The sequence below is a fragment of the Rattus norvegicus genome, chromosome 4 (genome assembly GCF_021556685.1).
Source record: "Rattus norvegicus strain SHRSP/BbbUtx chromosome 4, alternate assembly SHRSP_T2T, whole genome shotgun sequence".
Taxonomy (NCBI): Eukaryota; Metazoa; Chordata; class Mammalia; order Rodentia; family Muridae; genus Rattus; species Rattus norvegicus.
The window spans coordinates 126,214,354-126,228,284 of NC_141537.1; the positions used below are offsets into that span (position 1 = coordinate 126,214,354).

Consider the following 13,931-nt stretch of genomic DNA (forward strand, 5'->3'; position numbering starts at 1 on the left):
GCCATCTGTTTGTCTAGAGGCTGCCTGCCAATCACCAGCCTTCGGATTCCAACCCATAAACACAGTCACCAGCTACAATCCAAAGAGCACTGGTTTATAAATGTGTCAAATGAAAGCCACGTAGGTGACGATCAGGAACTACCAGGTGAGCATGCTGACACGCAGACCAACCTTCTTCCAAACACACACACACACACACACACACACACACACACACACACACACACACACACACACCAGTAGATACGAATTCCCTTCACTATAATATCCACTATAATAGCATTAAATATATAGAATCCACACAGTAACCAGAAATATTACCAGATTTAATAAACACTGACATGTTTCTTTTTTTCTTTTAAGCTCTTAAATCATGCAAACAGAAAAAAATAGGTTATAAAAGAACCATGGGTATGATTTTTGTTTTATTTAGGAGTAAGGAACAAACATTTTTCCCTAAAACAAATGTGGTCCCAAGACCCGTATAGGAAGATGATTTCACCACCATTAAAGGTCCATGGTTTAAAGTCTTAATTAGAAACTCAAAATGTAACAACGTTTGTAGTTCACACATCTGAATCTTTTTTTTTTTTCTGAGAGGGGGGGAAGATGGAGGGGAAAAGAGAGAGTAAGTAGTTTTCTTTGTTTTGTTTTGTTCTTTGGTGCTCTTTACTTCTTTTTGTGAGATAGGGTCTATTGTCAGTCTAGAGGTCACCAAAAAGGCTAGGGACCAGCAAGCCCCAGGGACCCACCTGTTTCAGCCTCCCTCTACCTCAGCAGTGTTGAAATTACAAGTGTGTGCTACCATGCCTGGCTCTGTTCCTCCTGACTGAGCTCTCCTTCCAACCGTGAATTATTCCATAGTTCTAGTCAAGAATGCAAATTCTTCAAACTGAGCATCTCCCTTAAGGTTTCCAGCTACTTCCTTATCCTTGTCCCTATCTAAATATTGTAACAGTGAGAATGGTAAGGTCAAGCAACACACACACACACACACACACACACACACACACACACTTCTCTCTCTTAACAATAAAATAAGCAGAACGGAATGGAGGCGGCAAACTTTAACAAGTATTCCGCGTGGATGCTGATCTTTTTGTAGCACACTACAAAGGCAGTGAGAGAGCCCAGAATTCTAAACTCCATGTGTGTCTGAATTTTGTGACAACAGCTTTGTTCAGATAATTCACATAGCATAGAACCCACCCTTCCAAAGCGTATAATTCACTAGCTCTTAATATAGTCAGAATTTCACAATCACCACTAATTTTAGACACCCCCCACTAAACCCATGAACATGAACAGGGACTTCTCATAGCCCAAGCTCACACACCCTGACAACCACTAATCTTTCTGTCGCTGTTGCTTTTGCCTATTTTGGACATTTCACATAAAGGAACCATGCAGAATATAATCTTCTGGAACTAGCTTCTTTCACATGAAATAATGGTGTCTATCCAGGCCGCAGCATGCATCAGTCTCTTGAATGTTTATACTTACTGCTGAGGAATATTCCATTGTAGGGATGTATCGTATTCATGTATTTATCAACTGGTGGATATTTAGACTCTGTGTTCTTTTGAACAATTCTAATTGAATCTTTATATAGACCTAGGCCATCACTTCTCTTAGACAGAGACCTAGCAAAGGCGTCCCAGCATCAATCACACGAAAATGTTATCATCTTGAAGGATTGGCAAATTGTGTTCAAAATTATCTGAAAGTTCCCACCTTCAATGACGGCACGTTACACTTTCTCGAACTCTTGCCACAAGTGTTATGGTCTACCACGCCAACGGTAGCCACTCTAGTGGATATGGCCTGGTATCTGATTTTGATTTGCATTTCCCTCAATGCTAGGTCAGGAAAGCTGGTCGTCTTCTTAAGTGATTATTATATGCCTTCTGTAGAACTTGCTGGAAGGAATCCCTAAAGGGAGGGCAAATTGAGGAGCCAAAGAAGGCCTGGTAAACCCCAAACACAACTATTACACCTGATTTCACATGAATAGCTGTTCACTCCAACAACAAAAGCAGCAGCAGCAGCAACAACAACAACAACAACAACAACAAATCACTCCGAACAACAACAACAACAACAACAACAACAACAAATCACTCCGAACAACAACAACAACAACAACAACAACAACAACAAATCACTCCGAACAACAACAACAACAACAACAACAACAAATCACTCCGAACAACAACAACAACAACAACAACAAATCACTCCGAACAACAACAACAACAAATCACTCCGAACAACAACAACAACAACAACAACAACAATAAATCACTCCGAACAACAACAACAACAACAACAACAAATCACTCCGAACAACAACAACAACAACAACAAATCACTCCGAAAAAGCAAAGTCAAGGAGAAAAGAGGAAAGAAAAGCCCAGTAAATCGAAACCACAAGGGCTTTCTCTGTCTTCTCTGCTGGCTGCCAGACTACTACTCCTCATTTATAATTAACTGGAGCTCCCACAGCAAGACATTTTTATTTGCAAAGAATCTGCAACCTTTGAGTGGTTCCCTGACAACTGGAGAAGCTAATTTAATAATCTCCATTTACAAGTTGGAAGCCCAAGTCTGAGGTGCTTTGAAAGGCATAGTGAGGCAGAGGTAAAGCCAGGAGGGATCTCTGGTTCCTCATTCTCTTGCTTCCCTTTTGAAAAATACAGTGGCAGCAAATAGCTTTCTCTTTTAATACACTAATTAAATAATTTTACCCAAATGAAGCATAACCAGGTGTGTATGTGTGAAAGTAAGAGATTTGTTTTTAATGAAAAATACACATTTGTGAACGTAAACCTGATAGTAAAGCAGGATTTCTTTAAACACACACACACACACACACACACACACACACACACACACACACACACACAGAGAGAGAGAGAGAGAGAGAGAGAGGATGCATTGGTTTCATTCTGTCAGAGCTGACATTCTACCTGTACATAATTGGATTTGACACTGACAGGTTTCCAAGAAATCATCCCTGATTCAGAGAGTGGAAATGCCATGTTCACCTCCCTTCCCAGCCTTTACCCTCACATAACCTCTGCAAATGCCTCACCAGAGCTGCAGCCATCAATTTGTTTGGTTCTGCAGCATGGAATTCACAATCCCTTCTTCTACAGGTTGTACGATATTGCCAGGTGAAGGCCATTTCCTGAACCATCTCAGCACAGCACAGCCATTTCCACCAGTGAGTACAACATTTGCATGAGGACTAGTGATTTATGCCAATGAACTGACTTGAATGATGTCAAAGAATTCATTATAAATGGGTGACTTGTGAGGGCAAAGATTCCACCTTATTTGATAAACATTTCTGACTATCAGCAGCATTAAGTCCTACTTTTCTCCCTCCTTTAGCCATTTTTCTTTTGAGAATTGTTTTGGTAGAAGGAATTATATGCAGGAAGGTTCATAAATAAAATTGAGCTGTCTAAATTGATGTCTCAGGAAGAGATGGCAAGTCCAACTTCTCTCATGCTCAACCTCCCTGAACTTCAGGCAAGTTTGAGGTTCTCCTGTGTTTGGGGGTTTCAAAGACATGATTCTGAAGATCATCATATTTCCTAGATCCTTTAAGTAATTCTTAAGACCTGCCAAAACAGGAACTATGGACTATGGGCTTTATAATTTGAAAGATGAAAAAAATAAAGCAAAGGTTTCTGATAGAAAACACACACACACACACACACACACACACACACACACACACACACACACACACACCTCCTAATCATGAAATCCTTTATAAATGATGAATCTGGTCATAGAAAACTATTCGTCTTGTTGCCGAGACATTGCAACAAGAAAGATAATCCAGGAGTAGAAGCCATATCCTTGCGATGGATTAGACACATCTTAATCAGGTCTCCTGACTAGGCATGCTCTTAAGGATGTCAGTGGATCGCCATGCAGTAGTCCTCTGAATGCACTTGGAGGATGCTCTCTTAGGTGGTCTCTTAGATGGAAAGAAGGCTTTCAGATCACAGTCTGAAAACCGGTGTGAATTCTAACAGTAGACACAATGGTCCAAGAAATCCAGGCAATAAACATTTTGAACTTTTTCAAGAGGATTTATGTTAACTCAAAATAACTGACACACTGAAAGCTCTTATAACACTCAGGCTGCCTGCCACTCATCTGAGGCAAGATACATGCTCTACAAGAGCAGCATCTCTGCTTGCAGCTCTGCCAGTTATTCTGCCTCCCGCCTTCCCCGGGGTATGGGTTCCATGGTCTCAAATACAAGGCTAGATCAGGCCCAGGCTGTCTGCATATGTTTAGGGCCAGGCGTGCTGCCTAAAGCATCTTAGATCCATTGTAAACCAATCGACTGACAGGAGGATCCAACAAGGACACATCTCAGGCAGTCAAGGGAACGGTGGGCAAGTAAACCTCTGATAAAGTCAAAAGGATAACATTACCCAGAGGTATCCACAGCTTTTCCCCAACGGACAAATGTGTCCCTAGGTATTTCAATTCCTCCATGACTATCATACCAAAGGCAAAAGAATCATCCCTTCTCTAAAGAGGGAGACATTTTTGTTTATTATACTTAGAATTTAAAGTTAATGCTTTCTTCTTCTTAACATACAATTAATGTAGAAAGAAGTCATAAATTACAGATAAGTAAAAAGAAGGAAAAAGTCTAAATACTCACAATCCCAAGATAATCACTGCTAAACAGAAACAGCTCCTGGACCAGTTTTTCCCTTAATACTAAGACGCTGGAAATCAGTCTTCAATCTGTATGTTCTCTATGAGTCAAGGGATAAGACTCTGGCCTGCGCAAGACGCCATCACTCACACACACACACACACACACACACACACACACACACACAGAGAGAGAGAGAGACAGAGAGAGACAGAGAGAGACACAGAGAGACACAGAGAGAAAGACAGACAGAGAGACAGAGACAGAGAGACAGACACACACAGACACAACCAGATAAACACACACACATACATATACATACACAAAGATACAACCAGACACACACACACACACACATACACAGAGACAGAGACAGAAAGACAGAGAGACAGAGACACACACAGAGAGAAAGAGAGATAGACAGACACAAAGACACAACCAGATACACACACACATATACACATACATACACAAAGACACAACCACACACACACACATACATACACACACACACACACACCCCATCACATAACAATTCTCAGCAAATATACCAAAGTTTGTTCTAATCCAGGATTCAGACTTAGTGTGGAAGAAAACTGCTGGTGTGGGAATTGTGTGTATAACTATGGGTGCCACAGACTGAAGGCTTAGGTGTCTCAGATAAAACACATCTGAAAAAACAGACTTCATTAACTGTCAAACTTCCAATTTTCTGAGCAAGAAGAGACAGCTAAACACAAGCCAACAAGATGTGGCTCTGAATTGCATATTTGTGGATCAGTCACACACTCACCAGGGCTATGGTAACTTCATCGCTTCAAACCCCCAGTGAAGCTGCTTGGTAGAAAGGAGCCTGGCTTCCTTCACCAGCTCCTCTGCCCACCTTCCCTGCATTCCCAGTCACAGTATCAACCTTCACTTGAACCATTTCATCCGTCTTCAGTGAGTCAGACATTGATTCAAGTTCTCTGACCTTTGGCAATACCAGGTTCCAGGAGGTGATTCATTTGGGGGTATTTTGGGTAAAAATATGGTTCTGAGGCTATAGGATGCCCAGAGGAAGTAAACAGATAAACGATGTTGTTCAGAAAGACACGCTCTGTTGTCTACTGAGTCAATAAGAATGGAAGCAAAACCTGCTGGCCCTGAGACAGTCACGTGATCTGGGAGTCAGATTCAAAAGCCTGGGCATAAATTCATAAGTAACTTGGTTAAAGTTTACAGACGTTAGAACCTGTGTTATCCAGCTCCAAGACCAATACTTCCCATGATTCTGTTCTCGGTAAAGGCCCACACATCCCGTCCTCTTCATCCCTCCTCCGTCATCCCATTAATCCACACACATCCATCAACTCACCTCCCCCCCATCAATCTGACAATACAGAGTAATAGTCAACTGTGTGCTAGCCATTGCTTTAAGTTTCTGGGCATTAGATAAAAGTCTGCCTTCATTCTAAGGCAGAGATTCTCTTTACTCTCATGGAACTTCAAGCTAAGAGAAGATAGATAACTGAAGTAACTGGGGAGAAACTTTCCCTTGTTAGATTGTGATAAATGTCATAGCAGAGAGGGGCTGCGGTAGGGGAGAAAGCCCTCTCCACTGAAGGGACATCTGAGATGCCTTTAAGAGCCTATTGACTGCCAAACAGCCAGAAGGCAACAACTGGGGTAGAGTTTTCCCAGCACAGAAAAAGCAGGCGCCCAAAGGCACTGAGGTGGAGGGTGGCTCCTGGAGTTGTTCACAGAAGTCTCCCTCCTCCCTCAGCAGCAACTGCCTTGACAGTGGTGGCCAAACTGGTTGGACAACAGCCTGGCTTAAAGCCCAGGCACAAATGTAAGATTCAGGAGGCCTGCCACTTTGGTGGGCATCTGGAAGTCCTTTCTTCTAATGCACTTCTCCCTGGAATTCCTGGGTTTCTGTCCCGATACCCAGACATCAGCACATCCGGTTATATGTAGCCTTTCTGGCTCCTTCGTCTCCCCCCTCCAGTCACAATACTTTGTTTATCTCTTGTTTGGCAAATGTTCAGACTGAATGAAGGACATGAACCCTGACACTTGCCATGTCTGGAAGAAAGATTTCTATCTCTGTGAGAAAGGAAAAAAGATTTCCTAATGAATACAGAGCTGAAGGGTGGAGACCGTGACAAGGCCAGCTGGGTACTTGGCTGATGTGTGCTGAGTGCCAGAACCCTGCTGCCTGGTTCTGTTCCATTTCCCTTCCTCGCCTGGCTGGTGACTCCTACCATCTGCACAGAGGTGCCCCTCTCTCCCAGCATAGCCGATGGCAGCACAGAGAAGTTCCCAGTGCCAGGTGTCCCCTTTTAATATGCCAATTCACAACAGAGTCCTGCTTCAGATTAATTTGTAATTCAGGAGGCATGGATGCACACCACCCCTGAAAAAAATGGTCCATCCCGGTGACTTTGCTTAGAACTCACTCTTAAAGGGATTTCTTTCTGCATCTAGCTTGGCAGATACGATGTCTCAGTGATGGATGAGCCACAGTTTAGAATGAGATCCTCAAAAGATCATCCCAAGAAGGACCAGTAAAAAAATAAGAAGAAAATGTGGGAGAGGACGCCATGACATGGTGGACGGAGGAATAATGACAAAGTAGATAGGTACACTAGACAACCAAGGTCCCCTGTTCAAACCTTGGAATGAGGGTCCATTTTAAATCTTCCTTAGATAAGGCTGCTTGAAGGAGAGACAGGGCTGCTATCTCCCAATTCTTCGCAGTCTTTGGCAGAAAACCACATCTGGACCCTTAGTACAGGAAAAGATAAGCAGCCAGGGGCAGAACAATGCATCTCCTGTAGCAGTGGGAACCACAGGCTAGAGTCCACAGGAGTGGGAGGGCCAATGAATTCAGGGCAGTGATAGAATGTGTGGGGCGAGGTAGCTCCACTATGTGAAAGGTCACTCACTGAGCATCTACTTTGTCCTGTGGGTCATAGTCAGTGCCACAAGGTGCAAAGGAATCCCTGTTGGGATACAAAAAAGATCACACAGAGCCAGCCTAAAACTTCTAGGAAGGCGACACTTACCTGAGAGATCATTCTTATTCTTAAGAGATATAGGCGTATAAAGGATGATGTTCGGAGCTAGTCTAGCATGGTTCAGTAGAATTAAGATGTGAGATGGGGTGGGGAGGAGGAAGAGGAAAAGGAAGGGGGAGTGGTTAGAGCAGGGAGGAAGCAGGGCCAGTGGATGGGGCTAGGAGAGAGAGGCAAGGGAAGGAAGAGGTGAGGAAGAAATAGAGAAGGGAGGGCATGAGATAGGGAGAAGAAAGGAGGGGAAGAGAAAGTGGGTGAAGAGATGGAGAAGGAAGGAGGGGAGAGAGAGAAGTCAGGGAGAGGGAGAGGAGGGAGGAGGAAGCATGTCTAGAGAATATGTAGCACAGATGTGACACAATGTTAACAGGAAAATCTAGACTTGCATATGAAAGCTACCTATCCCATCCCTGTGACTTCCATATGTGTTTTTGTTTGTTTGTTTGTTTGTTTGTTTTGTTTTGTTTTTAAAGAAGAAACATCCTCATAGGGTGCAGGTATTTGACCACTTTGGTCCCCATCGAGTGGTCCTGCTTAAGGATTGTTCTAGAAACTTAGGAGGTGGAGCCTTCTGGAGTAATTAAGGCACTGGCGTTGGGCTTTCCGAGGGTTAAAGCTTCTAGTTTGCTCTCTCCACTTTGTGTGTGCAGTTGAAGATGTGATCTCTCAGCTCCCTGCTCTGGCTGCCCGCTGCCATGTTCTGTCCCCATGCCACATCCACCACCCCGCCATGGACTCTCTCTCTGGAGTCATGAGCTAGAATAAACCATCCCTTCTATAAGCTGTCTTGGTCATGGTGTTTTATCACAGCAATAGATAAGTGTCTGATATACCATAAAACACTGTGACTTTTAAAAATGGAAAAAATCTGAAACAAAGTGAAGAGTACTGTATTTTTGGTTCGTGTGCACTGTGCTTTAAGGGGTTCTGGATTAATGAGATGTCACAGAGGGCTCCCCTGAGGAAGCAGAGTAGAAAGTCTTAGGCAGAAGGAAAAGGAAAGAATATTCCTAACAGTTGTATAAAGGTGGAGGTGGGAGAGAACATGGTGTCACTAAGATATTGAGATGATAAGATGGCAGGTGGTGAGTGACACATACAATCTGTTAGGAGTTTTGACTTTGTTAAAAAAGCATCCACAAGCCATTGTAGAATCTGCCTACCAAGTTCACAGATAGCTAATTCAGCACCATTATGAGTAGACAGAGTGAGCTCTCAGAGGACAAGAGCTTGGCCATGGATGGTGTCTCCATGGCAACACTGCTACTTGCATCACTGCATCCCTATGCAAGGCTGTGGGTATCCAGAGACGCTCTGATTTCGTTAGCTGTCAGACTTGCTGCTCTGCTAAGAATAAACTAGGACAGACAGTATAGGTTCGTCCTTTGGACAAATGCCTCCACTTCTCTCTGTATATGTGCTAACTGAATATACATATACGTTTTGCTTCACTGGATATTTGATATACTTAGGTGTGGACAATGTAAGATATTGATCGTGATCCTTGTTAAGGCATTACACATCTTTACCATAATTTTTTATTGCTTCTAAGATCATACAAATGATATTCTTCATGTTATAACACATAATAAAAAGAAAATTAGATAGTACTAATCTCTTGGGCTGATCAAAGGCATTCAATTTAGGTAATGCGTAATTTCTCATACCTTCTTCTAGGCCAGTCAGAAGATCAATGATGTCATAGCTGAGGACAGTAAGGCCCAGAGACACCCAATGCTGTGTTTATTGGCCTTTAGGGTTAGAGGTATCTGGAGTGCCACATTACTTTTTTTTCCCCTGAGCCAAAGGAAGGGGAGTCAGTTTGGTTTCATGTCCTGAGACTTCATCTTGACTTTTCTTTTTAAGGAAACATTTGGTGAGTATGTGTTAAAAGACTCTAAGACCTCTCCTGTAGTCATTGCTTAATCCTCAAACCACACTAAGAGATGGGAATTATTATCTTCACTTTATATGTGGGACAACCAAGACTGAAAGAGTTTCTGGAACTTATCCAAGCCTTCACCAAGACCTCAAGGGCTCTGTGAGGCCCCTGCAGACAGACTATGTCGATCCCTTAACCCATGTAAAACAAGCAGTGTTTTTTTCCCCCTCTACTCACACAGAGGCCCCCAAATCACTGGCAAGTCATAGGAAATTCTTAAGTGGCTGCTTATTAATAACATTTTCAGTTTATATTAGGCCGCCTTTCATCCAAGGGAATGTGGCCAGCTCCATACACAGAGAACCGCAGAAAGCCAACCATCTCTGGTGGGAATGGGGGCCAGCTGGCAGCCACATCCTTCAGGGGCTTGGCTTGTAGGGATTCTGGCACTGGTCACACCCTCAGAACTTGACAGGGGCCCTTTAATATCTGTACTGAAAAGCTCAAGGCAAAACCTTCCCAGAAATCCACATTTCTTGCTGCTCGAGGCCAAGAGCTCAAGATGACCCCAGTGGACTTGCGAAACAAAAGCAACAAGAATTTGCGAGTTTATAAAAAACACCAATGCTGGATAGGAAGCCTGTCATTCATATTGAATTAGACACAACAGCGAAAGATGATTTTTTTTCCAGGGAAGGTCTTAAACACAAACAAAACAAAACTCTTAGGGTTTCCCACCGGAGGGATAGGGGAAAAGGAAGATAAGAGGCTAACTTCCCTGCACCAGGCTGGATTTTGTGGTTTTGTTCTTGGCCTGAACTCATTTCCTCTTTCTGCAGGAGAGAAAGGAAAGAGTGAAGTCCATAGGATGAAAATAACATTTCCTGGTTTCCTGCTTTATTGGAAAGAAGCCTTAGGTGGATTGGATTCACATGGTCCGCAGCAGGAACGTTTTGAAAATGTGCTATGTTCAGATGTGGCGTGGGGAGGAAAGATGGATGCTCCTGATTCCTCCTCCTTCCAGACTGGGAGGATGTGCTGATGCCCATACTCTTGGAGCACAGCAGATGAGATGAAGTTTGCTGGGGGATAAGAGATGAATCTCAGTACTTATCCTCCCCCTCCTCCACCTCAGGCCTGGGCTACCCACAGCAGCCTGCTCTACTCTCTCCCTACTCCTCCCCTTCTAAAATCTAGTTTCTATCACTGTTCTTACAACCATGCTAGTGACACTCAACTCTCCAGCTTGCAAGGTGTCAATGGCAATAAAGCAAAGGACAAGTCCCCTAACTGTCGTCATCAGTCCCCGTGGACTTTGTCTCAGTCCTCTCTGTCCAGCTGTACTGCTCTCCACTCACAGTCTTGGTTAATGCTGCAGCCATATTGGCCTGCATTTGTCCCTTGAACTTGCTGAGGCCAGCTCACCATTAGACCTTTGCAGCTGCTGTTCTGCCTAGAAAATCTTTCCCTGAGTGCCTGGTCAGCTGGTCTGCTTGTCATCACTTGTGACGTCACTCAAATATGCAGACTCTCCTTTATTTAAAAAAAAAAAAAAAGGTGCTCACCTCTTCATTCCCCAGTCTATTATATTTAATTTTCCCGTAGCAGTTATCACTATTTGAAATTATCTTTGTTGGTATGTCTCTCAGATTTTTCTTACAGAATGCAAATTCCATAAGGTCAAGGATCTTGTAACTAGAACAGTCAGTATCCAGCAAGTAGTTCATGAAACAACTCAAATCTCTAATTCTTGCCCAAATCTGGTTTGGTAGCGCTCAGTGAACCACATGCTCATGATAGCCACGCAAACAAGATATTATTGGCATGTAAATGGTTTGCCTGGTCTGGGCTCAGTGGAAAAGATGCACTTAGCCCTGAAGAGACTTGAGGCCCCAGGGAAGTGGGAGGTCTGGTGGCAGGGGGAGGGACATCTTCTCTGAGGTAAGAGGGAAGAGGAATAGGATGAGGAACTGTGGGAGGGGGGACAGAAGGAACAACAATGACTGGAATGTAAATAAATCAGTCAAATAATTTAAATAAAAAATTGTTGGGGCTGGAGAGATGGCTCAGAAGTTAAGAGCACTGACTGCTCTTCCAAAGGTCCTGAGTTCAATTCCCAGCAACCACATGGTGGCTCAAAACCATCTGTAATGGCATCAGATGCCCTCTTCTGGTCTTTCTGAAAATAGCTACTGTGTACTCACATAAAATAAATTAAAAAAAAATTGTTAAATAGTTATATTTTGCAATAACTTGAAACGTGTACTGTTATGAGGTCACAGTTGTAGTGTGACTCAGGTATGTGGTATGAATAAGTATATTACAAAGATCACATCAAAGAAAACTACCTTTGACCTTTGGCCTCTGCAAATGAAGTACATAAAAGACTAATGACAGGATGATCATTACTGCCGAGACAGCATGATGTCAGTATCCTTTGGTCATGCTGTATTTGCTTTGAATATTCAATATATAAAAGTCCAGAGACTAAAATGTTCACAGAGCAGATAGACTAAAATCCTCTGGCCTGCCCACTGGAAATGTTCAAGAGCACTGTGAAGCTGTGAAGGGTCCAAAAGGATCTGAGGAAAGGAAAAAGCAAGGGCTACCATGGCTTTAGTGTTGAGACCACAGCTCTTAATTGACCCATCTAGAACGTGGAATCTATAATCATGGATTCTTCTTCCGTTCCAACAGGATACAGCATTAGATCCCATGCACTCATGAGCACAGGAGGCATGTTCTTGATGGGCTGAACACTGCTAGGTTTTTAGTCCTCCATTAATCAAGGAGAGTTCTCTGAACTATAATTCAACCACGTACTACTAGAGGAGTAGTTCTTAAGTGGGGGTGACCTGGTGTCTTCTGGAATGTGAAGAGAGTTGAGGTTCTTTGCATTTTTTATAAATGAACACATATACATTCATAGAAGATTTTGTACTTCATTTCAAAGGTCATCAGTCCTCTCAGTACTGTGGTGTGCCTGAGAAAGCTTGGTTTCCTGAATTGCTTAAGTGTGAAAATACTTTCTCTGAAAGAACATGAAGTTGGGTGAGTAAAAAAGTAGGAGCTGGGAGGAGTTGGGGGGATGGGAAAGAATATGATAAAAATATCCTGTACAAAAATTCTCAAATAACATGGTTATTTTTAAATGTATTTCTTTTTGAAATACCATATATTTTGCATTCCCAAAAATATTCCATATTCATTCCTGAATATCCCAACGGAAGAGCATTATGATATTTTCAGCACTTTAATGGGTATATTGAAGTCATCTTTTAATTATTGTTTTATATAATTATAAATCAATTTTTAAAAATGGAATTCAGAAATAAAAGATACTTTTCCTTTCAAACTTGGTAATATTCTTCATTGTACAGAACAGAGACAAGCATGTATTTATTATTTGATACATACCAGTTTCCATTGTATCTTCATGAATTTTTAAATAGGAAATCATTTTACAAACCTTTTTCCACCTTAATTTTTTTTAAATGTGGTAAAGCATTTTAAAGACATAGCTTTACAACCATTTATCAGGGTGAAGTCCAGTAGTGTTGCATATGTTCTCATTGTTGTACAGTCCTTCCTTGTTTTGCAAAGCAAAACTTTAAATTCATTAAATTAGAAAAAAGAAATAACATACTTTCTTACTTTCTGTACTTAGACTTAGAATTTAGACTTCCCCCAAAGCCTTAAACCTTGTCTTGCACCCTGAAGATCTTGAAATGGTATGTCTTACTCTCTGTGATGCTGTTTCAGAAATTCAAACTAGCATATGATATGACAGTGACCAGCCAGGAACACTGCATGGCCACACTTCATCAGTGAAGGTTGTAAACAGTTCTAAGGTGCTGTAAGGACATTGTGGGGGCAGGTTAGGCAACCAGCTGACAAACGGAAAGGAAGATAGCTTCAGGCTTCCTGATTGGCTCTGCCCAGGAACTACCAGCTTTCCCCCTCTTCAACTCCCAAAAGGCATTAGCCAAACTGAGCTGTTTGGGTGGCATTTTTTTTTTACTGTGTATGTGTGTGTGTGTGTGTGTGTGTGTGTGTGTTCATGTGTGTGTCTACATGTATTCTTATGAGCATGCTCATCTGTGAAAGTGGAAAAACATGTTTCTGTTACAAGTGGAGTGAAGGACAGAGGTCAATGCTTGATCCGTTTTTTGATTCAGGATCTTCTCAGGGAACCTGGAGCTCCCCTCTTCAGGGATACAGCTATGTGTCATGATTTCTGGTTGTTATACGGATCTCAGGCTCCAAACTCAGGTCTTCATGGTTATGTGGCAGGAACTAT

General features: G+C 42.4%; 1 protein-coding gene across 5 annotated transcripts in view; it reads right to left on the reverse strand.

The window, feature by feature from the left end:
• Prickle2 (prickle planar cell polarity protein 2) overlaps positions 1–13,931 on the reverse strand; it is a 345,167-nt gene that overhangs the window by 100,107 nt on the left and 231,129 nt on the right.